Source organism: Orycteropus afer, unplaced genomic scaffold (assembly GCF_000298275.1).
Source record: "Orycteropus afer afer isolate SDZICR_OR568_19922 unplaced genomic scaffold, OryAfe1.0 scaffold00012, whole genome shotgun sequence".
In the NCBI taxonomy this organism is placed as follows: Eukaryota; Metazoa; Chordata; class Mammalia; order Tubulidentata; family Orycteropodidae; genus Orycteropus; species Orycteropus afer.
This window is the reverse complement of record NW_006921599.1, coordinates 7,121,360-7,147,983: the sequence shown is the minus strand read 5'-3', so window position 1 is coordinate 7,147,983 and position 26,624 is coordinate 7,121,360. Positions and strand designations below refer to the sequence as shown.

General features: G+C 38.6%; 1 protein-coding gene across 1 annotated transcript in view; it reads right to left on the bottom strand.

Annotated features, from left to right (window-relative positions):
* The window catches only part of PHACTR1 (phosphatase and actin regulator 1), an 882,368-nt gene that overhangs the window by 214,331 nt on the left and 641,413 nt on the right, over positions 1–26,624 (bottom strand). The window lies entirely within an intron of this gene.

The window sequence follows — 26,624 nt, the reverse complement described above, 5'->3', positions numbered from 1 at the left end:
ATTATTGCATTTTTACTGCAATCATATTATTGCACTGTTATTCTTGCATCTTCCTCATTCTGGTTAACAACCAAGTGCCTTATCCACTATGCCATCAGAGTTCCTTAATAATAATAATAATAATAAAACATGCAGGAAATCTTGTATCTTTTCCTACTGATACTTTTGCACCTTTCCCACTGACCCATGTAATGTAGGGCATTGGTTTGTAGACAAAAGACAAACTAAAAGACATGTCTTGGTGATCCATTCTAAAATTTTGACCAAACCAGTTGCCATGGAGTCAATCCCAACTCACGGCAACCCCGTGTTTGTCAGAGTAGAACTGCGGTCTATCAGGTATTCAGACGGCTGATCTTTTGGAAGTAGATCACCAACCTTTTCTTCTGAGGGACCTGTTGGTGGACTCGGATCTCCACTTTTTGAGTTAGCAGCTTAAGCGAGTTAACTGCACCACCAAGGGACTCCCAATGTTCTAAAGTTGGTGAATATGGTTTAGAAATGGAGAGCAATCAATTGCACCAAAGCCCCAGCAGTAACTTTAATAGTGGAGTGACAGCAGTTTCTAATTTAATCACTATCTTTTGCTCAAACGTTGCTGTCTATGCCATATTTACCAAAAGCCAACTCCCCATCAACATTATTTTTCCATATCTATATCCACATGAAGAGCTCTGGTGGCATAGTGCCTAAGGCATTTGACTGCTAACCAGAAGGCTGGCAGTTCAAACCCACCAGCCACTCCTTGGAAGGAAGATTGGGTAATCTACTTCCGTAGTGATACCGCCTCAGAAACCCAAGGAGGGGTCATTATGAATTGGATATGACTTGACGGCAGTGAGTTTGGTTTTTGGTATATCCACATGATCCTACCCAGAAGTTTGGTGGTTCAAACCCACCAGATACTCCGTGGAAGGAAGATGATACAATCTACTTACATAAAGATTTACCTACTAGGAAACCCAATGGGGATCACTATGAGTCAGAATCAACTTGATGGTGGTAGTTTATATCCACATGAGTTTGTGTTAAGCCAATGAATCCTATGCTTCTTTGACATTAATGAATTTAAAATGAGGGTCTTGCCTGTTCTTTTTAGTGAATGCCTACACTGGAAGAATTTGTTAAACATAAATAGAACATTAGTTTTTTGCTTTGTGTACTTTTTTATTGACACTTTTAATGAATTTATGAAACTAATACATGAAACATTTTAACTGCAAAATATTCAAACTATAGAGAAAACAAAAAGCCTTCTTTCATTGTCCCTCTCTCTCGCTATTAAACTCACCAAACCCTATTGCCCTCTTAAAAGTATGGAGAATGACATATTCCTTCCAGTCTTTCTCCATGCATTTATTCATCCATAATCTTCCTCTCACCTACATAAAAATCCCTATTGCAAAACATAAATGGAATCATTTTGCTCATAGTATTCTACAAGTCTTTTTATTTCCTCATTTAACAATAGGTTTTAGAGCTCTTCCCACAGGCACATACAAGAACACCTCATTCTTTTCAGTACTGCATACTGTTTCATGGCATGTGTACCAAAATTACTTCACCATCTGCAACTGAAGGAAATTTAAATTGTTTTCAAATTGTCATCATACAAACATTGCTACTATTCAGCTTGTACAAGTACACTGAAACATATTTGTTCGGGTAACCATGTGAACATGGGTAAGAATTATTTTAGAATATATATAGGTAGATATATAATTTCTGGGTAGGACATTTTTTGCGTGCTGTGTATTCCCAATTCCCAATGGAGGAAAAAGAAATTGTGTGCTATTACAATTACTAAACCAAAACCAAACTCACTGCCATCAAGTCCATTTTGACTCATAGCTACCCCTCCTTGGGTTTCCAACGAGGTATCACTACGGAAGTAGATTGCCCAACCTTCCTTCCGCAGAGTGGCTGGTGTGTTTGAACCGCCAGCCTTGTGGTTAGCAAGCAAATGCCTTAGGCACTACGCTACCAGAGCTCCCTATTACAGTTAAGCTGTTTTTTTTTTTTTTTTCCCCCTCCTAATTAAAAAGAAAATTGAGAAAGTGAAGAAAAAGCAGTATTGATGCTGGAGCAAGTCATTTGGTCCTGTTCAGAGTACCAGAGCACAGAGATTTGTTTGCATATTTTTCTCTAGGATAATCTATCTCTGTTGAATTCCCTGCTCAACTGCTTTTAAATTACATTCTGTAGGAGATAGAAGTTGGAAGGGGGAAGAAACAATTGAGAAATAATGAAATTTGAAATAGCTTACAGCAAAGTCTTATACCTTCAGTCCTGAAAATAGTCAACTTGAAAGTAAAATCTGTAGCTTTCATCCTGTTTACATTTTACAACTCCAGGGAAAGGCAATTTTCAGGCTAGAAATCTACAAATGATAAATGGATGAGTCTCCAGAACCTAGAACATGTCTCCATTTCCCATCAGGTCCCATGAATAATAAGGATTATTAATATATATATGATGCAACTACTATAGCCAAGAAGGACCCAGAATGAAACAATCAATCCACATTCACATTATCTCTCAAGGAAATGCTTTTATATTTAGATTTTCTTAACATGAATAGAATAATTTCAAAATTAAATTTATACATATAATATATAAAAGAGGAAAAAAGGGAGCAAGAATTTAGAGGAGTGGGAAAAATCCATTGGTCTTCCATTTTGAAACACCAAATGGTAAATGCCAGCTGATCTTTGATGAAACAAGAAAATTAATGAGAAAAGCAACACAGTTGTCAATCTAACTGCTATGTTGGAAAAAAAAAGTAAGGGAAAGTCAAAAGGAGAAACAACAAGAATGCAACTGTGAATGCCTAAGGTGGTATAATAAATGCATTCAAGAAAAAGTCATGTTAATCTAAAGGCACTTTGTCTGAGCACCAAACAGTATGTCTTTCTCCAACTCAGAAGATATTCGAGAATGCTAAACATGTTGCCAAATGTGGAGTAACTAGGGTAAGAAGATTTTCAATTGTATGATTATTCAAGGAAATCTTTGTTATTGTTAGGTGCCCTTGAGTCAGTTCTGACTCACAGCAACCCTATGTACAAAAGAACGAAACACTGCCTAGTACTGCACCATCCTCACAATTGTTGCCATGCTTGAACCCACTGTTATAGCCACTGTGTCAGTCCACCTCATTGAGGGTCTTCTCCTTTTCTACTGACCCTCTACTTTACCAACCATGATATCTTTCTCCAGAGACTGGTCCCTCCTGATGACATGCCCTAATATGAGAGATGCATCTGGCCACGCTTGTTCCTAAGGAACATTCTGGCTGTACATCTTCCAAGACGGATTTGTTTGTTGTTCTGGCAGTCCACGGTATATTCAATATTCTTCGCCAACACCACAATTCAAAAGCTTACTGATTACTAATTCAAAATAAAAGTAAGTTTTTACATTTGACAATTAAGGCCAAGTGAGAGGCTGACCAGTTTAGAAACTTTCTTCCTCTGAAAATCCAAACTATGTGGAAATTCATCTAAAATACAGAATTTTAGATGCATGTCACCTCATCACATGATAAGGAGCTGCTAGTATAAGTTCTGGAGTCCTGGGGTGATCAACTGGCTCATGTGCTTGGCTGCTAACCAAAAAGGTAGCAGTTTGTACCTACCCAGAGGTGCCTCAGAAGAAAAGGCCTAGCAATGTACTTCCAAAAAATCAGACACTGAAAACTTGATGGAGCACAGTTCCACTCTGACATATATGGAGTCGTCATGGTTAGTGTTGATTGACTCAAAGGCACCTGGATTAGTATGGCTTTGGATCTCTTGTCTATGTCAGAGCTGGTATAACAGCCCTCCCCTCCCCTCAAGCTGTTACAATAATAACTTCAGCAAATGGCTAAGCAGAGGTGGCACATGACAAAATTCTTCATCTCCAACATGGCAACCAACTATTGCATTTGTGTAATACTAAGTAGCTGTCTTGGGAGCTCTGGTAGCGTAGTGCCTAAGGCATTTGACTGCTAACCAGAAGTCTGGCGGTTCAAACCCACCAGCCACTCCTCGGAAGGAAGGTTGGGCAATCCACTTCTGTAGTGATACTGCCTTGGAAACCCAAGGAGGGGTCGCTATGAGTTGGATCCAATTCCATGGCAGTGAGTTTGGCTTTGGTTTGGAAGTAGTTGGCTTAGATAAACTCTTCGTGGCTCCTAAGGTAGGAGATGAGACTGTTTATTTATGTTGTTTGAGATTACATCCAAGTCTTCTAGATCAGCACTTTCTAAAGTCTGTTCTGCAGAATAGAGATGCTTAGAGATGTTCTGAGGAAAGAGTTCTGAGCACAAGTAATTCTGAGAAGTGCCACATACCACTGGAATATCACAGAGCTCATGAGCACACAAAGAAACCAGTTTAACTCAGTTTTTCTCCTAAATTCATGTGACAATACTACCCTCTTGCTGAATACCATGGAGGTCGGGCTTTGAGGAAAATCATCTGGGAAACCCTGATCTAAATATCAGGTTGCAGAGAACAAATCTAGCGTTCTGTTACAAAAAGGAACGAGGGAGATCAAACCCCCTCACAAGGGATACAGTTAGCAAAATTTCTTCAGAGAACACTTTTGGGTAAATGATTGAATTAAGCCCAAGTGAAAACCCTATGGTCTGCAATCTTAAGCAACAAAAGCATAACTCAGACCTGGCAGATCTTAAGAAAAAAAAAGTGATCAACCATCTAGCTATCAGTACAGGTACAAGTAGAACCTTTGGTCTGCACAGATTTGCATTCCAGCAGGCTCTCCTGATGAGTCAGCCCCCACAAGCAACACTCAAAAACTAAAGGTAAAGATTTGTTTAACCTCAAGAAACTCACTACTGCATAGGGTCTGCCCAAAATAGCATTTTGGTCTTGACATAATTGACATTAGGTACTTCTTCTGATAGCAATCGAGACAGTATAATTTTTTCTGGAGTAACAGAGATCAAAGCAGGACCACAACATTATCACGGAGGAGGTAACTTGTATTCCTCTTTCCTATGGGAGGAGGGCCTGCAGCCACGTCAAAAGAGAGCACTAACAACCCACTAACCACCCCCCCCAAAAAAAAAAAAAAAAACTCACTGCCATAGAGCCAATTCCGACTCACAGAGACCCCTATTGGGTTTCCGAAATGGTAAATCTTTACGGAAGTAGATTGCCCAGTTTTCCTTCCACGGAGTGGCTGGTGAGTTTGAACTGCCGACCTTCTGGTTAACGGTCAAATGCCTTAGACACTACATCACCAGAGCTCCTTATCAATCAAGTATGTATACGTGAAAAAGGAAAGGACACAGACTCATATAAACTATAAGCTGTGCTGTCAAAAGTGAATTCTTCATGGATCTTGATTGGATCCTGGTTGAATAAACCAGTTATAAAAGGATTTGGTGATCAATTAGGGAATTGTGAACATTCACTGGTTATTAGATGACATTTGGGAATTATTGTTAGTTTTGCTATGTATAGTCTTGGGGTTATAGTGAAAATTATCCTTATTTCTTAGAGATGCATGATTACAGATGTGTGTGATTTACTTAAAAATTTTTCAGAAAAAAGAGGAATAAAAACAGCTAAATCTTAGTAACTGTTAGATAATGGCTGTATAATTATATATTTTTATCTATAATGATACAATTACATATACAGTTATATAATATACATTTCTCTCTACTCTCCTGTTTGAAATTTTTCAAATTAAAAAGAAAACACAAAATGAATATATCTTATGAGAAATGCTGACAAAAGAACACACACACCATGATTCCATTTGTATAGAATTTAAAAAATGCCAATAATAAAATTTGGCTTAGGGATACATACTTCTAAACTTTGAAACTACAAGAAAAAAGCAAAGATATTTTATAATACTATAATATTATTATAATAAAATCCAGGACAGCAGTTAGTTCCAGTGGGGAGGGAAATACAACCACAAAAGTACATTATGGGCCTTCCAGGTGCAGGAAATATCTTATTTTTTAACTTGGGCAGTGGTTACATGGTATTAATTTATAACTATATGTCAAAACGTACCTGGAAGTTTAATGCATATTCTCAATGTATTTTATTTCCCAAAATAAAGACATTAAATGCACCTTCTAACTAACGCTGCTTCGCTTTGCACTGTTGCAATAGTCTCTTAAGGGGAATTAAAATCTCAATCTCTATAAAATGCAATCATGCAGTTGTCCAGGAGGCTAACTCTTGTTAATGAAAGAAAAGACAATAAATGCTGTACCAAGTGTTTTCCTGGTCATTTCCTCAAGTAGGTCAGGCAGGGTGTAGAGAAGCTGTTCTCAACACTTGCTGAAGTCTCTTTGCAAGTCTACAGAGAGCAAGATAGACACTTGAAGCTTTTAAGGGACAAAATTGGCAGAAAGTTTTAGGAAGGCAATGGTGGCTCAGTGGTAGAATTCCTTACTCCTATGTGGGAAACCCGGGTTCGATTCCCAGCCAATGCACCTCATGCACAGCCACACCTGGCTGTCATTGGACGCTTGCATGTTGCTATGATGTTACATGTTGTATGATTCTAAACTGGTTTCCACAGAGCTTATAGACTAAGAGGGACTAGAAAGGAAGGCTTGGTGATCTACTATTGAAAACTCTATGGATCCCAATCAATCTTGGGGATGGCACAGGATCAGGCAGCACGTTGTTCTGTTATCATGGGGTCATCATGAGTCAGGGGCTGACTCAATGGCAGCTAACAACACCAACAACAATACTGCAGAAATAAGGTTGGTGAATTTTGAAAATAGGATGGTGTGATGGATTGAATTGTGTCCCCTAAAAATATGTGTTATAAATCCTAACCTCCACACCTGTGGTTGTACACTGGGTTACTATGGGCTGGAACCAACTTGCCGGTGGCACCTTAACAACAACAACAACAACATACCTGTGATTAAAATCCCATTTAGGAATGGATTTTCTTTGTTATGTTAATAAGACAACATTAGCATAAGGTGTAAGGAGCTCTGGTGGTGTAGTGGGTAAGGCATTTGGCTGCTAACCAGAAGGTTGGCAGTTCAAAACCACCAGCTGCTCTGTGGGAGGAAGATGGGGTGATGTACTTCTGTAAAGATTTATGGCCTCAGAAACCCAATGGGGGTTGCTATGAATTGGAATCAACTCAATGGCAATGAGTTTGGTTTATTTTTTTTGGATTAGTGTAAGATGTGCCATAAATCAATCTCTTTTGACATATAAAAGAGATTAAAAAGCCAGCAAAGAAGGAGAGATGGGAGAAGAGAGATGCCAATCCACATGAAGATCACTCAGGGCAGAAACTCAAGAGACAAGGACCTTCTTCCAGGGCTGACAGAGAGAGAAAGCCATTCCCTAGAGCTGGCATCCTGAATTTGGACTTCTAGTCTCCCAATTGTGAGAAAATAGATTTCTGTTTGTTAAAGCCATCCACCTGTGGTATTTCTCTTATAGCAGCACTAGATAACGAAGATAGATGGAGATTCTTGGAGTTCATCTTTAAAGTGACAAGTAAGATGCAACTTAGAGAAAACAATTTTGCAAGGATCTGGCCTTGACACTATGGGGAGTGCTCTGAGCAATGTTTATGTTATAATTTGCAGATTCCAGTTTCCATCTTTCTACCTCAATCTGCACAGGAAACAAGGATCAGCTTTTTCTTCTGAGATCTACAAGACACAAAAGAAATAATTCCTTCTCCATTTATTGGCCTCCTGTTAAAGGAACATGGTGCAACATAATTTGATAAAACTAAGATCTGAAAAATAATTTACCTTAAATCTCATCTACAATCTTCACTTTGGCCTTTCATCTGTATATCACCTATTATGATAGACTTTTTCATTAAATGTGAAACAGGTGCCCCTATAAGAGCAACAGAGAATGCAATGTGATGAAAGTGTTTATGTTAGAAATAAAGGTTCAATGCTTTGGGGCTTGCTCCTATTACTTGTAGGAAAGTGCCATAACATCTAATTTTTCTGTAATTGTGCTCAGAGCCACAATTCACAATTCTGCCATATTCTCAGCTGCCTCTAACACTCCCCCCAGGAATAAAGAGAAAATTCATCAATTTAGAGGTAGTTCAGTGAGTTTCTCCTTCCAGATGCACACAGCACAATGATGAACTGTATTTCATTCCAGACATCTAATTATTATTGATCACTTGCTTTGTGATAGAAGTGTACTGCCTGAGGGACTGAAAAATGGAAATCTGAAATCCTGCCCAGAAAAGCTTAACACCCCAGCTACCACCTGTTACCTAAAACATAATAGGGCCTTTGTTTAAGGGGTTTTGTGGGGGCAAGTTACTGGATATAAGCTTATCTGTTTCACTCTTGCTTTTCTCCTCTTGGTGAGATCCACTCTGCTGCATGAAGTCTTTAGAAGATATCTAGACTTTAAAATCTTCCCTTCCTCGCTCTTTATAAGACAGGGGAAAACAGCAGAATTAGATTGAGGTTTTTATTTGTTCTTATTCATCTACAGTCAGAACTGAAGCCAGCTAAGAGTTTTGAACAAATTTTTTTAAAAAATCGTAACTAAGCAGTTATGCCAAATGTCTACCCAGACATATACTCTCCCTGATATGGACATTTTGTGCTAAGGCTTGATTTTTTCCACCTGCCTTGTGAACACTTACTACAAGTAGCCGATGACTTACAACAGAGTTCCATTCCAAAGACTCTATTGTAAGTCAGTTGTGATGTAAGTTGGATACATCTTTTTTTTTTTTTTTTAAAAAGTTTTCATTGTTATTGACTTTTGTTATCAGTATCTTTATAAATCCGATTCTTGGGAGTTGGAAACATTAGCTATAAATGGACAGCTTCACATCAGTACTTCTTGCTTTTCCAGTTATACACAAGTTATATAAGGCAAACCACAAGAGAACATCTGATGGTCATACGTGTAATTCTCTGTAACTCCAATACATCATAAGTCAGAGCCTACCTGTATTCATCAGGAACTACTCTAAGTGCTTTCCATGCAATATTTTAAGCAAATCTTACTCTACAAGGTTGACTGGATTATATCTATTTTGCAGATAAAGAAGATATTGAATAACTTGCTCAAGTTATAGAGTTGGACTTGAACCCAGGGAATATGATTCCAATGTGTGTACCCCATATTGCTCTGTTAAACCATTACAATGGGAGGGGGAGAGGCTTGCATGGTGCTATGTTGTTGAACAGGTTTCAGTGGAGCTTCCAGACTAAGATTAGGAAGAAAGGCCTGGCAATTGACTGCCAAAAATCAGCCAATGAAAAGCCAATAAATCATAATGATCCAATCCATGACCATTCATGAGGATGATGCAGGACTGGACAGAATTTTGTTCCATTATAAGCTAGGAACACCCAAAATTTGTCAAGCCTATCTGTAAATGAACCAACTTGTACAAAAAAGATACAGTGTTTATATAGAAGAACTAAAGATGTAATTGTTCACTCTCTCCTGGATAGAATTTTGTGACTTGTAAGCCACAGTCATTTTAAATCATTTTATTAAGTTTAGAATTTATTTAAATGTGGTCAAATCAGGTTGCACATATGAAGGACAAGCACACTGCCTTGCACATAAAACTCAATAAGCTGTGTGACTGTTGGTGTCAGCACTCTCCAGCTTAAGAAAAACTTAAATTGGCTGGAAGAAATGACAGGGAATAAACGTGCCTATTTTCTGTTGATCCCTGTGCAGTCTTGAAATATTGAGCTTCTATCAAGACTTTTATACCAAAGCAGAGTAGAAATGCTCATTACAAGGAAATGTATAATAAATGCTTGTAATAAAATAACAAAAGAATAAGAAAACCTTCCAAATCTAAGAGAAAGTCAAAGGAATTTAAGAATCCTTCTTCCTATTCTGCACACCAAATACATTATCTTTCTCTTGCATGGCAACTTTATCTTCTTGCATGACAAGCTTCCTTCACAAAGAAATAAGAACTGCATTTGGCTATAGTTCACCCAAGCATTTGCCAACTACTAATTAAGAGAGAGCTTCTGGTGGTGTGGTGGTTAAGGAATTTGGCTGCTAACCAAAAGGTCAGTGGTTCAAACCCACCAGGCACTCCTGGGAAAATAGATATGGAGTCTGCTTCCGTAAATATTTACAACCTTGGAAACCCTATGAGGGTTGCTATGAGTCAGAATCGACTCCATGGCAGTGAGTTTGGTTTTTAATACAAACAATACAGGCAAATATACATTATCTTCCAATGTTGTTGTTATTGTTAGGTGCTATCAAGGTGACTCTGACTCAAAGCAACCCTATGTACAACAGAATGAAACAGCACCCGGTTCTGTGCCAGCCTCACATTCTTTGCTATACCTGAGCCCATCATTGTAGTCACTGTTTCAACCCATCTTGTTAAAGGCCTTCCCCTTTTTTGCTGACCGTCCACTTTACCAAGTATGATATCCTTTTCTAGAGAATGGTCCCTTCTGACAACATGACCAAAGTAGGTGAGATGAGGTCTAGCCATTCTTGCTTCTTCCCAGAAGCATTCCAGCCACACTTCTTCCAGCACGGATTTATTAGTTCTTCTGGAAGTCCATGGAACTTGCAGTATTCTTCGCCAACACCACCACTCAAAGGCATTAATTCTTCTTTGGTCTTCCTTATTCATTGTCCAGCTGTCACATACATATGAGATGACTGAAAATTCCATGGCTTGCGTTAGGCACACCTTAGTCTTCAAAGAGACATCTTTGCTCTTCAACACTTTAAAGAGATCTTTTGCAGAAGATCTGCCCAGTGCAATACATCATCTGGTTTCTTGACTGCTGCTTCCATTGGTGTCAATTGTGGAACCAAATAATATGAAATCTTTGACAACTTCATTCTTTTCTCCATTTATCATGATACTGTTTATTGATCCAGTTGTGAGGATTTTCATTTTCTTTATATTGAGGTGTAATCCATACTAGTCTTTAATCTTCATCAGTAAGTGCTTCAAGTCATCTTCACTTTCAGCAAGCAAAGTTGTGTCGTCTGCGTATCACAGGTTGTCCGATCCTGATGCCATGCTCTTCTTCATATAGTCCAGCTTCTTGGATTATTTGCTGAGCATACAGATTGAATAAATATGGTGAAAGGATACAACCCTGACACACTCTCTTCCCGATTTTAAACCCCTTGTTTTGTTCAAACAGCAGCCTCCTGGTCTGTTTACAGGTTCCTCCTGAGCACAAGAATTTAATTATTAATTTGTGTCTGGGGAAAAGCAACCTCTGGTTCCTGCATGCTATGGCTGAAAACTAACAAACAAACAAAAAATCCCAGAATATTTGTTATGGATTGAATTATGTCTCTCAAAAAGATAATCTGAAGTCCTAACCCCTAAATCTGTGAATGTGACCTTGTTTGAAAACAAAGAAAAACAAAGTTTTTCTTTTATCTTTCCATTAATGAGGTCAAACAAAAGTACGGTTGGTGCTAATCCCTTCTGAGTGGTATCTTATAAAAGGGAAGACATGGAGCCAGAGTCACATGTAAGGGGATGTCAGCATGTAGAGCTCTTTTTACAAGCCAAAGAATGCCAAGGACTGCCAGCTGCCATCAGAAGCCAGGAGAGAGCCATGGAATAGTTCCTCTCTCAGAGCACTCAGAAGAAACCGACAGGGCCAACACCCTGATTTGGATTTCAGCATCCAAAGCTGTGAGACAATAAACTTCTGTTCCTTAATACCATAAAAGTGACATTTTGTTGCATCAGCCCTAGGAAACTAAGACAATATTTGAATAATAGTTTTGTAAATGAAACATTTACCCTGAGCACAACTGGGAAAATTGGAAAAAATAACCATCACAGGAATGAAGCAGAAAATCTTATCAGGTATGCACTAGAGAAGAAAGGTCTATACACACAGTGAAGCTGAGCTCTGCTTGAGGCATTACTTGTTCTTATAGAATGTCATTGGTCTTCACAGTTATGAACAAGCAGGGAAAGATGTGACAGATGGCACACTGTTCCCTGAAATGCATCCTCAGCCTTCCTGCTCATTTTTTGTGACTAGAGTTTTGTTATTCAAGTATAGCAGGGATTGTGGGGCTGGCACGGGATCGGGCAGTGTTTCGTTCTGCTGTGCATGGGGTCGCTATGAGTTGGAAATGACTCGACGGCACTTAACAACAACAACAGAGTTTTGTTTCTGCTGGGTATTTCACACTTCCTTAGAAGTAAACATAGCAAGCATAGTGAAAACTAACAAATATGAAATGCTTAATTCACAGATAAAAGTAGCAGAATTCAAATTCCTTCCTTTGTTTGAGGTTGATTCTTTTATGACATCATGAGTGGAACTTCATTCCATAATATTGTCCAGAAGTTTGTCAATTCTAGGGATTGACTCCCAGTTGTTGGTTTTTTCCAGTAAAGGTCTGGGCTAAGACAACACTTTAGAATTCAAATTCTAATTCTTAGTATAATCTTAGCTTGAGTGAATGAGTGGCTGGATATTGGGTCATGGCACTGAGGAGGACCCAACTATTTTCAATGGTGTTCAAAGGCAAATGGAAATTACCAACTCATTTTATTTCTGTCAAAATCATAAAAGGGACTGTGTTGGCACCACAGTCATGTCAATAGAAAATTTTGTCTGAAGTTGTATCTAAATAATACTACTGGAAAAAGTGATGAAAACAGATCCAGCACCCAACTTGATTTGATTTTTTTCCTTCATTAATTTATCCTGTCACTTGACAGAGCTAACTAGATAAATTAATTGCAGTGAAACTATGCAGATACAGCTAAATAGAAACTTTGTCTAGACTTTCTTGCATACTGTCAACACTATCAGCTCAATGACACCATGAACTAAATTTCAAGATGTCAAGACTAAAGAATAGGAAATTATGGGAATCAAGAGTTACCATGCAAACCTCAGCCTATATGACCATGAGACCAGAAGAACTAGATGGTAACCAGCTACTACTGTCAACCACGCAGAATAGGATCAATGTAGGAGATCTTGGATCTGAGAGACTCATGAAACCCCCAAGAGTAGGGCCCCTAGTCACCCTTCAGGCCTGGAATTAAACTCATTCCTGTAGCTTCCTGCCAAACAACCAAACTACTGCCATCAAGTCAGATCTGACTCATAGTGACCCTTCCTTGGGTTTCTGAGGTGGTATCACTACAGAAGTAGATTGCCCAGTCTTCCTTCTGGGGAGTGGCTGGTGGGTGGATTGGGCAATCTACTTCTGTAGCGATATTGCCTTGGACAGGCATATTAGGTAAACATTTACACCAGGTAGGTACACTCCTTAGAACAATCAGCCATGGGAAATTGTTGTTGTTATGTGCCGTCGAGTCGGCCCCGACTCATGGCGACCCCTCCTTGGGTTTCCAAGGCAGTTATCACTACGGAAGTAGGACTGCCCAACTTTCCTTCTGAGGAGTGGCTGGTGGGTTTGAACCGCCAGCCGTCTGGTTAGCAGGCAAGTGTCTTAGCCACTATGCTACCAGAGCTCCATGGGAAATTAGAAGGGCAGTATTTGCACAGGGAGATAGCTCACGGGGCAGGAATGCACAGGAAAGAAGAACACAGGGAAAAGGTAACTACAAGGAGAAAGTAGTAAGAGAGCTGTTACATTTGTGGACTGCAATCAGTGTCATGAAACAAAAGGTCTATGAACTGCTGTATGGAAAATGAACTTGCTCTGTAAACTCACCCAAATCACAATATAAATAAATAAATAAATAGAGTTATATATGGGCAGTAGTGGTTCAGTGGTAGAATTCTCACTTCCCATGCAGAAGACCAGCATTCAATTCCCAGCCGGGTACCTCATGAGTAGTCACCACCAGTCTGTCAGTGGAGGTTTAGCACTTCTAGACTAAGAGTAACTGGAAGAAAGGCTTAGCAGTATATTTCCCCAAAATCAGCCATTGAAAGCCCTATTGATGGAGATCAACTCGAACAGCAGCTAACAACAATAAAAGCAGCAACAACAACTACAGAGTTACAATACTTAGCTGTGGCCTTTAATTCTTTTGCAAGTTGTCATTTTGTCACTTTACCCAAAAAGGCCCATTGCTGTTAAGTCAGATCCGACTCATAGCAACTCCTCCTTGGGTTTCCAAGGCAGTATAGTATCACTACAGAAGTAGACTGCCCAACTTTCCCTCTGAGGAGGGGCTGGTGAGTTTGAACCACCAGCCTTCTGATTAGCAGTCAAGTGCCTTAGGCACTATGCTACCAAAGCTCCCTTTTGTCACTTTGGGTCACAGAAATAATAATATCACAAAGAAAAGATCTATTTCAATCCTTTGGATTATAGACTTTTGATTTCTTTATAGAGGAAAGCAGTGAAGGATTTTGTGGAAGGATGAATAAAGTAAGAATAAAGGTTAAATTTTCAGGAGGAAAAAAAATAAATTATTGGTTATTGTTTCATTTTTATTTTATTTTCAGAATAATTATTTCCCACAAATGTATTTGTAATTGAATGAAGGACAGTAGCTTTTCTGCAAATAATGGTATCTCCCTCCAGTATGTGCAATAAATGTCTTTAATTATGCGAGCTAATCAACCTTTCTAGCTTATGAGGAAACCTGGCTGAATGGTATGCATTTAAGTTTCTTTCTTTGAAGTTTCACTGAGGCTTGAAACAATGCTGTCCATTCAGGTACAATCCCTCAAATGAAAGTTCTTTGAGAGTTAGCAGTATGGTCTCTGTAATCCTTTGAGCTCTATGATTTAAATAGATAGAAAATGTAATTAAAATGCACAAAAGAATTAGTCTGTGAAAATATGGAGAGCAAATTGGTAAACTTTTTCTGCAAAGGTCCAGATAGTCAGTGTTTTATTCTTTGTGGACAATATGGTCTCTGAGCCAACTACTCAGCTCCACTGCCTTCAAAGCTCAAAAGCAGCCATACACAGAATGTAAATAAATGAGTGTGGCTGTGTTTCAATAAAACTTTATTTACAAAAATGGGCACTGGAATGGATTTGGTCTTTGGGTCATAGTTTGCTGACCCCTGGTATAGAAGACCCAAGGTAAAAAACAAAAACAAAATAACTTTGAATAATAGATTATTTTCATAAAACAGTAAAAGAAGAACTAAACTTCAAGCCTGATTGAGGCAAAAAAAAAAAAAAAAAAGGCAAAATAAATCTTCTTGATATGATGTCTTTCAAACCTAAGTATAAAAGTATGACTTTCATATAAAAGTCACTGGCTTCATGTCATGTTCAAGCTTTTGATCCTTGATCCAAAGAAGCCCAAGGTAAATGAAAATCAATATCACAAATCCTGGATGTGGGGCCTTGAAATCTTAATTCTTCTCAAAATACAATAGTTGACTTCAAAAAGAAGATCTCAGGTCTACAGCCAGAAATTGCATCTTTAAACACAAGTCGAAGGTTGGGCAATCCTACTTCCGTAGTGATACTGCCTCGGAAACCCAAGGAGGGGTCGCTATGAGTCAGGGCTGACTCCACGGCACATAACAACAACAACAACAAACACAAGTCACTTAGCAAATGCACATAATCAGTATAAGGAAATGACATTTTCCTTGATAAAATATAACTGCAGGTTCCAGGGTTATCACTGGAAGGAAACATTCCTCCTGGGTGGGGTGGCTGGTTGAAGTGCCTTTGATGTCCATCTCAATATCCTCCAGGAGTTTCTCCCCATGGTAAATGCTCCACCTGCCTTCAAGGGATACTGCTCCAAAGTGTGAGCCTCAAGAGGGACAAAACTCTCTCTCCTTATTTTCCTAGTATATTACCTTTCCAGGCACCAGACTCATTACTTTTCCAAACCCAGGAGACCCAGGAAGACTTTCTGGGTGCTGCACCACAGGTGAGTCCAAGAGACAGACACTCTCCACCTTTCACCCACCTGAAACCTGCCTTGTTGGTTTTGAATTTTGGAGCAACAGCCTCTTTCCTCAAATGACTGACACTAGGGGCCATCTTACCCTTCAGGTAAGACTCCATTCCTGATCCGTAAGTGCATGGGACCCACTTGCAGTATAATTGCATCTTAATATAATACATTAACATGGTATTCAAACAAGAGGAATTACTTAATAAAGACTTGGCTGTTATTTTTATTTTGAACAATAGAAGCTGGGAAAAGGTATACAGATGGTGTAATGGTTGTAGTCTTATGTGTCAACTTGGCTTGGCTATAGTACCCAGTTATTAATCAAATACTAATCTAGGTGTTTCTGTAAAGGTATTTTGTAGATGTGGGTGACATTTACAATCAGATTACTCTTGATAATGTGGATGGGCCTTATCCAATCAATTGAAGGTCTAAGAGCAAAAACAGGTTTCCTGGAGAAAAAGGAATTGTGCATTATTTTAAAAAGGAAAACAAAAGAGAGCAAACCAGACTAAATCCTAAAGCTTCACGTTTCCAAGTTTTGCAAAAATCCTTGGACATCCCGGGCACAAAAGATTGTTCACTGATTAACTAACTCAACTGCCTTAACTGCTAATTTCTCCCTAAGGTTCCTCACTCTATCACTGACACAATTTCATGGATAAACAGGTTTACTTACTTTGGACATATCATCATGAAAGGCCAATTGCTAGAAAAGCACATGGTTGGTAGAGGGTCAGCAAAAATGAAGAAAACCCTCCATGAGACAGATTAACACAACAGCCACACAGTGGACTCAAACACACCAACAACTGTGAGGGTGATACAGGGGTGGGCAGTGTTTCATTCTGTTATGTGTTTAAGGGGGCTGTGAGTTGGTGCTGACTCAATGGCAACTAGCAAGAAAAACAACAGCAACAAGTATTTACTATACGCAGGACCTAGCAATAGGAGGCCCAGCATTTGGAGAATTTGCATTCTACACGAGGGCACAGTTATCTTGAGAAGGCTTTATAAGCTAACAGCCAAGGGATAAGGAGAGTATAGAAGCTGCTGTAGGTTCAGAGGAGGGAGCAGTCCCCCAGGAACAGGTACAGCCAGATGGGGATGGAGTTGGAACCAGAAGAGAAAGCAACACTGAGCTACATGATAACCAAGAGTTAGGAATTTTCATTAATTGATCAGAACTAGAAGACCTCAACCAGTTCTTCCAATGTGTTACTGCAGCAATTCTAAATTACCAATTCTGAAAGGTTCTTTTGTAGCAATGTGTCAACTTGCGTGGCAACTTGGCTAGGCTATGTGTCCAGTGATTTGGTCAAACACCAGTCTCAATGTTGCTGTGAAGGTGTTTTGTAGATATGATTAACATTTACAATCAGTTGACTTTAAGTAAAGGAGATTGCCCTCTATAATGTGGATGGGACCCACTCAGCCAGTGGAAGATCTTAAGAGCAAAAACTAAGGTTTCTGGGAGAAAAAAGGAACTCTTCCTTATGAATGTAACATAGATATCCCTGACTCAGTTTCCAGACTTTCAACTGCCCTATAGATTTTGAAGTTGCCAGACTCTACAAATACAAAGTAACATTTCCCTGTGCTTATATAGGGAAAGAGGTTTACTTGTGTTTTATTGACTATGCCAAAGCATTTGATTGTGCACATCATAACAAATTGTAGATAACATTGAGAAGAGTGGGAATTCCAGAACACTTAATTGTATTCATGAGGAACCTGTACATTGACCAGGAGGCTGTCATTCGAACAGAACAAGGGGATACTGCATGGTTTAAAATCAAGAAGGGAATGTATCAGGGGTGTATCCTTTCACCATACTTATTCAATCTGTATGCTGAGCAAATAATCTGAGAAGCTGGACTATATGAAGAGGAACGTGGCATCAGGATTGGAGGAAGAATCATTAACAACCTGCGATACGATGACAACACAACTTTGCTTGCTGAAAGTGAGGATGACTTGAAGCACTTACTGATGAAGATTGAAGAATACAGTTTGCAGTATGGATTACCTCTCAATATAAAGAAAACAAAAATCCTCACAACTAGACATAATCAGCATTATGATAAATGGAGAAAAGATGGAAATTGTCAAAGACTTCGCATTGCTTGGTTCTACAATCGACACCAATGGAAGCAGTAGTCAGGACATCAGACGACATGCAGCACTGCTGCAAAGGACCTCTTTCAAGTGCTGAAGAGCAAAGATGTCTCCTTGAGGACTAGGGTGTGCCTGACACAAGCTATGGTATTTTCAATTGCCTTATATGCATGTGAGAGCTGGACAATGAATAAGGAAGACCTAAGAAGAACTGATGCTTTTGAGCTGTGGTGTTGGGGAAGAATGCTGAAAGTACCATGGACTGCTAAAAGAACTAACAGATCTGTCCTGGAGGAAGTGCAACCAGAATGGTCCCTGAAGGCAAGAATGGCCAGACGTCTTCTCACCTACTTTGGTCATATTGTCAGAAGGGACCAATCCCTGGAGAAGAATATCATGCTTGGTAAGGTGGAGGGTCGACGAGGGAGGGGATGGCCCTTAAAGAGATGGACTGACACAGTGGCTTCGGCTATGGGGTCAAGTATAGCAGGGATCATGGAGCTGGCATAGGATCAGGCAGTGTTTCATTCTGCTGTGTACAGGGTCGCTAGGAATCGGAGGCGACTCGACAGCACATAACAATAACAACAACAAAATGTTTGTATATATGTTTGTGCATATATATATAATATATACAGAAGAAAAAAAAAGCTGCTGTTGAGTCATTTCTGATTCAACAGAGTAGAAGTGCCCATAGGGTTTTCAAGGCTGTAATCTTTACAGAAGCAGATTGCTTCATCTTACTCCTGCAGAGTGGCTGGTGGGGTCCAACTGCCAACTAAGTCCTTAACTGGACCTCCAGGACTCCTTATAATTTATACACACACACACACTACATATATACACACACACACACACACACATACATACATATACACATACATAAACATGTACATATATCCTATTGTTTCTGTTTCCCTGAGGAACTCTGACTAATGCAAGTGGATTAATACCAGAACTATGTTACTAAAAGAAATTGATGTCTATGATGTGAATCAATCTTTAGAGTTTCCTGTTTCAGTCATGCAGTGAGGGACTGTTTTAATTTCCCTGAAGGGGGTTTATTTCACCACTTTACTCACAATAGTTCTTAGAAAAGATACTGTAAGAAAGGAGATTAGGAACAGCACGAAGGTCAAATTTGGAAGGACAGATGATTTCACACTTCTTTTTCTAAACTTCTAGGCTTATATAGCCCTTTTCTACATTATTAGAAGAACATAAGGAGATTAAGAGAACTTTAGGCTTGCACTTAAGGTGCAGTCAGTTCATTGAAATGAATCTCTAAGAATATGTAACAGGTCTATCAACCATTCTGAGGAAGTTGTGAAGTATTTTAATCACTGTTTTGAAAGCAGAATGTCACATGTTATCAAATTAAATGAAGGTAAATTTTCTTCATACTTTGACTAAGATTGCAAAACAGGGCAATATTAATTGAAGAAGTTTAAAAAGAAACATTGCTCTTGATTTATCGAGAAATAATGGAAATTAATGCAGCATCTGTATCTCTTGTGACTAAAGTTATTTTTAGAGAAATGGTGGGGACAGGTCTCACTAGATGTGTTTTATCTCAATGGAAGGTTCCTCCTGAACCAGAAGCTGGTTCAGCCTAGGGCCAAGGGCCCAGGGCTCTTACTCTTCAGGCTAAGATGACCCAGAAATAACCACCTGACCTCAGCTATTTGCTCTGCTTCAAATCAATGACCATATTTTAAATATGTGGATTTCATTCATTCTTTCAACAATATATATATTTTTAAGCACATCCAATGTTCTAGGCCACTTGGTTGCTAATGGAAGGCTAGCGGTAAGAATCCACCCAGAGGCATCTCGGAAGAAAGGCCTGGTGATCTACTTCCAAAAAATCAGCCACCGAAAACGTGTGGAGCACAGTTCTACTCTGACACATGTCAGGTCACCATGAGTTGGGGTCACTCAATGGCAATGGGTTTTGGTAGATTTGAATATTACATATGAGTACTGCCATCATCTTATTTCATGCGAGGTAATCACTTTTGAACAACATCTTAAATGGGATTTACTATGTCACTAGTAAAAGCATAATTTTTACCCCTTTAAATGTTCATTTCAAAGTTACTATCACTTTCCAATTTGCATAGCCTAGAAAAGGCACCATTTTAATATTCCAAGTGCTAAGAAATCAAACTTGTGTGGAAACTCCATTTATGAAAGCTGCTTACAATTGATTCATTCAGATGTAGGGAAAATCCAGAATTTTCTTTTACTATCAAGAGCCCAAAGATAAGGAATAGAATTTGTAGAGGAAAAAAGGGTTTTAAAAAATCTATCTCAGTTTACAAATTTGAGATCAGAATAATCCAGAATTGGGATCACTTAGAACTTAGTTAATTTAGAATGCTCTTAAAAGGTTATATTAAAATACTCTTTACCGATTGCTATTGAGTTGACTCCAACTCAGAGTGACCTTATGGGACAGAGCACAACTATCCCCGTAGGATTCTCTAGGTGGTAAATCTCTATGGAAGCAGACTACCACATTTTTCTCCCACAGAGCAGCTAGTGGGCTCAAACCTCCAAACTTTTAGTTAGCAGGAAAGCATTTTAACCACTGTATCACTAGAATGCCTTGATTTTAAAATTCACCTGGCCAAAACAGCAGGTTGGATGAGTGTTCTAATGTCCTTAAAGTATTTTCAAGTCTCACATTGACACCTTATGAGAAAGTTCAGTTAAATTTTAATTTACCTCAATGAATTACAAAATTTAGATAGGGCTCATGGTTCCTTCAGCTAAAATATGCACACATATACACACACACAAGGAAAGAAAGATAAAAGTCCTCCAAATTGAGTGATGAAGCTGAGCTAAATAGAAGAAAATGTTCTCCAGATTGTCTCAAATTTTTTCCAGTTCAAAGAAACTGATGGAATAGTGGGTGATCCAATGACACTATGATTCTGAAACTCAATTAATATTTGTTACCTCATTTTGATGTATTTTAAGTTAGAGGACTTTCATCCTTATAAATGAGTTAGAATAGATTCCACAAATTTTCTTCCTCTATGTGAATCCAGGAATTACTTTAAATACTTTTTGGAGTTTTTAAATCACCACGGCATTCACTTATCCAGATCTCAGTCAAATTTCCAGCCAGCAGGAAGCCAAAAAAAGCAACGGAGCCACCGGAACAGATGGCACAAATCCATGCATTAAAACTCATGCAGTTAAATCATTCTGAGAGCTTCCAAGTTCCCACTCCTGGTTAGTTTACTTTTAGTTTCAATTTAAATAGATTTAGTGGTCTAGTTTCCTAGCCTACACCAGATTAGACAAATAAATTAGAAAGCAAGAGACAGGCTGAAAGGAGAAGGAACAGCTCACAGACTGGAGATGAGGAGGGAATTTTAAAGCAAAGGAGACTAACTTGTCTTACACTCTTTAGCTAAAAAGCAGCTGCTGATGAGTCAACTCCAATTCATGGCAGCCCTGTGTGAGTCAGAGCATAACTGTGCTCCACAGGATTTTCAGTGGCTATTATTATTATTATTTTTGAAGTAGATCTCCATTCTTACAAGATATCTGTGGATGACCTCAAACTACCAACCATTTGGTTAGTAACTGAGTTGTGTTAACTATCTGTACCACCCAGGAACTCCTACCCTCTTTAATAGCCATGTGAACATCATCATTTGGGACATGGTATAGTAAGAAATGGTTTTAATAAGGACCTGAAGCATCAGGAACATATAGTGTCCACTCACTAGCTATATAACTCTGGATAAGTTAATCAACCTCTGTGAGCCTCAGTTTTGATGTTTGATTGTACACAGGTATATGTTCAACACACAGTGGGTCTGGATGCCGCGGTGGGCCATACTTTTTGGTTGTAGGGCTAAGAGGTTTATTCAAGACCATTCCATTCTTCAGTAGCCTACTGATATAATGTAAACCAGTTGTCCATTATGCTAACATGCCAAGACGTACCCAACATTTAGCATGCTCCTATTATAAGCCATCTTCTATGGGCATCTGAGATTTAGTTCTCTCTTGCACATTTTAAGAATTAAGTAGCTGAAATTCTTCCTCCTTCCTTCCTTACCTTCTCATTCCTCGTTCCCAAAGCATTGATTCAAGACTTACTAGATTCCAGATGTATTTAGGTTTATTGTCATCTGAATTTAAATGCAATATAGTATCTTCATGAATTAGTGGATTAACTAAGATAAATTCTAGTGATGAAGCTGAGATAAATAGAAGAAAATGTTGGAGCAGCTGTTGGATTTGAACCACCGACCTTGTGGTTAGCAGCCAAATGCCTTAACCACTACACCATCAGAACTCCATTGTTGAATAGAGTCCAGGTAAAATTAATATCTTTGCATGAAGAGATTTCCACATGGAAAATGTCCAGTATGTGCATCTGTGCACATACTATATATATATATATATATATATATATATATATATATACCAATACAAAAACCAAACCCACCGCCATCTAGTTGATTTTAACTCATAGTGAACTTATAGGACAGAAACTGTCCCCATAGGCTTTCCAGGGCTGTAAATCTTTACAGAAGCAGACTGCCTCATCTTTGTCCCAGAGAGAAGCTGGTGGGTTCGAACCACTAACCTCTTGGTTAGCAGCTCAATGCTTTAACCACAGTACCACCAGAGCTCCCTAACTTATATACACATACACAAAACCAATCCAGTCACATTGTCTGAGCTAATTTGCTTTTTTTCCTTGCATGGGTTATTTGGTGGTTTATCTGAATGCCAAGAAGGAAATCTTGTTTCAATAAAAATATTTTTGAATATTATTTAATTCTTAATATAAAATATTAACTGGGCACAGATGCACATACTGGACATTTTCCATGTGGAAATCTCTTCATGCAAAGATATTAATTTTACCTGGACTATATTCAACAATGGAGTTCTGATGGTGTAGTGGTTAAGGCATTTGGCTGCTAACCACAAGGTCGGTGGTTCAAACCCAACAGCTGCTCCATGGAAGAAAGATGAAGCATTCTGCTTTAGTAAACATTTACAGCCTTGGAAACCCAATACCGGTTGCCATGAGTTGGAATTGACTCCATGGCAATGAGTTTGTTTTTAGTTAGTTTGTTTGTTTATGTTCAACATAATATTTCTTTTTAAAATACAAGAAATATGTTAACAACATGTTATTGCTGTTGTCAGCTGCCATGGAGTCAACACTGATTCATGGGAACCTTATGTAAAACAGAATAAATCATCACCCAGTCCTTCATCATCCTTATAATTACCAGCATGTTTGAGTCCATCATTGCAGCCATTGTGCCAATCCAGCTCACCAAGGGTCTCCCTCACTGGTCCTCCTTTCTGATGACATGTTCAAAGCAGCAAGTCTAATTAGGGGATCACTGACTCAAATCCTTTGCTACAGTGAAATTTTAATTTTTTTTTTTTTTTTAGGAATGATATATTTCTTCTTTTCTTGGAAGGAAATAAAATACAAGAGGTAGAAGTAGCAATTATAAATAATTTCTCAGTAGGTTTCTTCTATTGAAGGTAGCATAAAAAAAATGACTAAAAGGTAAATGAGAACAACCTCAGAAAGCTGCTGGCCTTGAAAACAAGATACAATCAAGTTAAATCTGTAATAGGAAGACTGCCACTGTGTTTACTAGTTACAATCTAATACTACAGATAAAAACTTTAGCACAGCAGGTGTGCAAGAATTTGTAAGAAAATTATTTCAAAGACCACCTAAAATTACAACTATCCCCCCCCCCAAAAAAAATTCACTGCCATTGAGTCAATTTTGACTCATAGCAAACCTGTAGAACGGAGTAGAACTGTCCCATAGTGTTTCCAAGGCTATAAATCTTTGTTTTTTAATGCTTTTTATTGACATATAATTTGTGTACAGTGAAATACACAAAACTGAAATGACCCATGGGTCAATGCACCTTATTTTTTTCTTACAGTGTTCCCTCCCCTCCCCTCCCACCCCTGGCAACCAACAAAGAAAGTTTCCCTCCATATATAAATGTTTCCTTGACCCTCCACAACAATGAACTAATACTATATTTGTCCTTCTGTGATTGACATATTTCACTTAGCATAATCTCCCCCAAGTTCATCCATGTTATGTGGTGTTTTGCAGACTCTACATCATTTTTTAGTGCTGCATAGCATTCCATTGTGTGTATGTACCATAGTTTGGTCACCTACTCTTTCACTGATGGGCACGTAGGTTGTTTCCACCTTTTTGCTATTGTAAATAGTGCTGCGATGAACACGGGTGTGCATATGTCTGTTCCTGTCCTGGCTCTCACCTCTCCAGGATATATACCTAGTAATGGGATTGCTGGGTCAAATGGTATCTCTAATTTCAGCTTTCTAAGGAATCACCATGCTGCTTTCCACAGGCATTGTATGACTTCACAGTCCCACCAGCAGTGTATGAGTGTCCCAATCTCTCCACATCCCCACCAGCATTTATTATTATCTGTCTCACTGAACGTTGGCATCAGTGCTGGAGTGAGATGGTATCTAATTGTTGCTTTGATTTGCATCTCTCTGATAGCCAATGATCATGAACATCTCTTCATGGATTTGCTGGACTCCTGAATATCCTCTTTGGTGAAGTGTCTATTCATGGCTTTTGCCCATTTTTCAATTGGATTGTTAATTCCTTTGCTGTAGAGGCATTGGAGTTTTCTAGAAATGTTAGAGATAAGTCCCTTGCCAGATACGTAATTATCGACGACTATGAATTTGTTGCTGTCATTTTGTTATGTGCTTTTTCGAGGTGTTGATTTCTTTGTTCCATATAATTTTCTGTGCTGAGCTCATTTTGTTTTTGAATTGTGTTACCACTTCCTTTGTTGCTACTGTTTTAGTATTTGCTAAATATTTGTGCCAATCCTCTTTTTTTTCATTTTGATGTCAAGTTTTATAATTTTTCTTTGAAGTTACCCTGTGATTTATAGTTTTCTTCCCAAGTTTAGAACAGTCCGTTCTATCCTGCAGTTGTCTTGACTCCCCTACCATTTAGAAGTTTTGTAATTACACAGTTTTTCCCCTCTTTTTGATTTGTAGTTGTCCTCATTTGTCAATTGATGTCTCTGGTTCCTTGTTTACAATCATAGGCTTATTTACTTTGGGTACTTCTATAACTGGGTTGGTTTCTGGTTATGTCATCATGTGTGTTAATGGTCAGTTGTTGTTGGCTGTTGTTGGTTCTCTGTCCAAAGGACTCCCTTTAACATCTTTTATAAGGTTGATCTGGTTTTAACAAACTCCCTTAATTTCTGCGTATCTGGAAATGTTGTAATTTCACCATCATATTTGAGGGACAATTTTGCTGGGTATATAATTCTTAGTTGGAAATTTTTCTCTTTCAGGGTGTTATAAATACCATCCCAATGTCTTCTCACCTGCATAGTTTCTGTCAAGAAATCTGAGCTTAGTCTTATTGGTTGCCCCTTGTAGGTAACTTCCTGTTTTTCCCGTGCTGCTGTCAGGATTCTTTTTTGTCTTTGGTTTTGACTAATTTGATGATGATATGTCTTGGTGATTTTCTTTTGGGGTCTATCCTGTATGGGGTTTGTTAGACTTCTTGAATGGATATATTCTCATCTTTCATCATGCCAGGAAAATTCTCTTCCAACAAGTCTTTGACAATTTTTTCTGCGGTTTTCTGTGTCTCTTCCTCTTCGGGAATTCTGATTACACATAAGTTATGCCTTTTGATTGTATCCCACATGAACCCTAGGCTTTCTTCATTTTGTTTTGATTTTTTTAGATTGATCTCTTTCCAAAGAAATATTGAGGTATTTGCCTTCAATCTCACTAATTCTGTCTTCCGTTGATTCAATTCTACTCCTTTGCCTGTTCAATGTGTTATCTATTTCTGAAAATTTAGTATTAATCTTCTGGATTTCTATCTGTAGATTTTGTATCATTTCTAATTTTTCATTTACTTTGTCATTTTGTTCTTGTATTGTCTTTTGCAATTGTTCTAGGGCTTTCTCTGTATTTTCCTCAATTGTTTCCGTGTTTTCCTTGATCTGTCTCTCTAGTTGAAGGTTGTTGTTGTTTGTTGTTATGTGTTGTCGAGTCAGACCCAACTCATAGTGACCCCTCCTTGGGTTTCCAAGGCAGTGTCACTACGGAAGTAGATTACCCTGTCTTCCTTCTGAGGAGTGGCTGGTGGTAGTCGAAGGTACCTAAATGTAATTCTTTTGAATTCCTTATCAGGGAGTCCAATGCTGCATCTTCCTGAGGTATGTGTTTTGGGTCTGTATCCTTGTCTCTTGTTTCACCTGCCTTATCTTGTTTCTTTGTGTGGATAGTGATGCTCTGTTGTCTCCGAGGCATTATGATGTTTTTGTGTTTATATTTAATTGGTGATTGTATGTTGGAATGACTTGCCCACAATTTTCATTTTCTTTGTTTTGTTTGGATTTTATCTATATAAGGAGGATACTGTGCTCCTCTATTTGCTAGTTGGACAATCCTACTTCCGTAGTGATACTGCCTCGGAAACCCAAGGAGGGGTCGCTATGAGTTGGGGCCGACTCGACGGCAAACAACAACAGCACTTATACCTACTTTAGGAGCTCTGGTAGCATAGTGGCTAAGGCACTTGACTGCTAACTAGAAGGCTGGCGGTTCAAACCC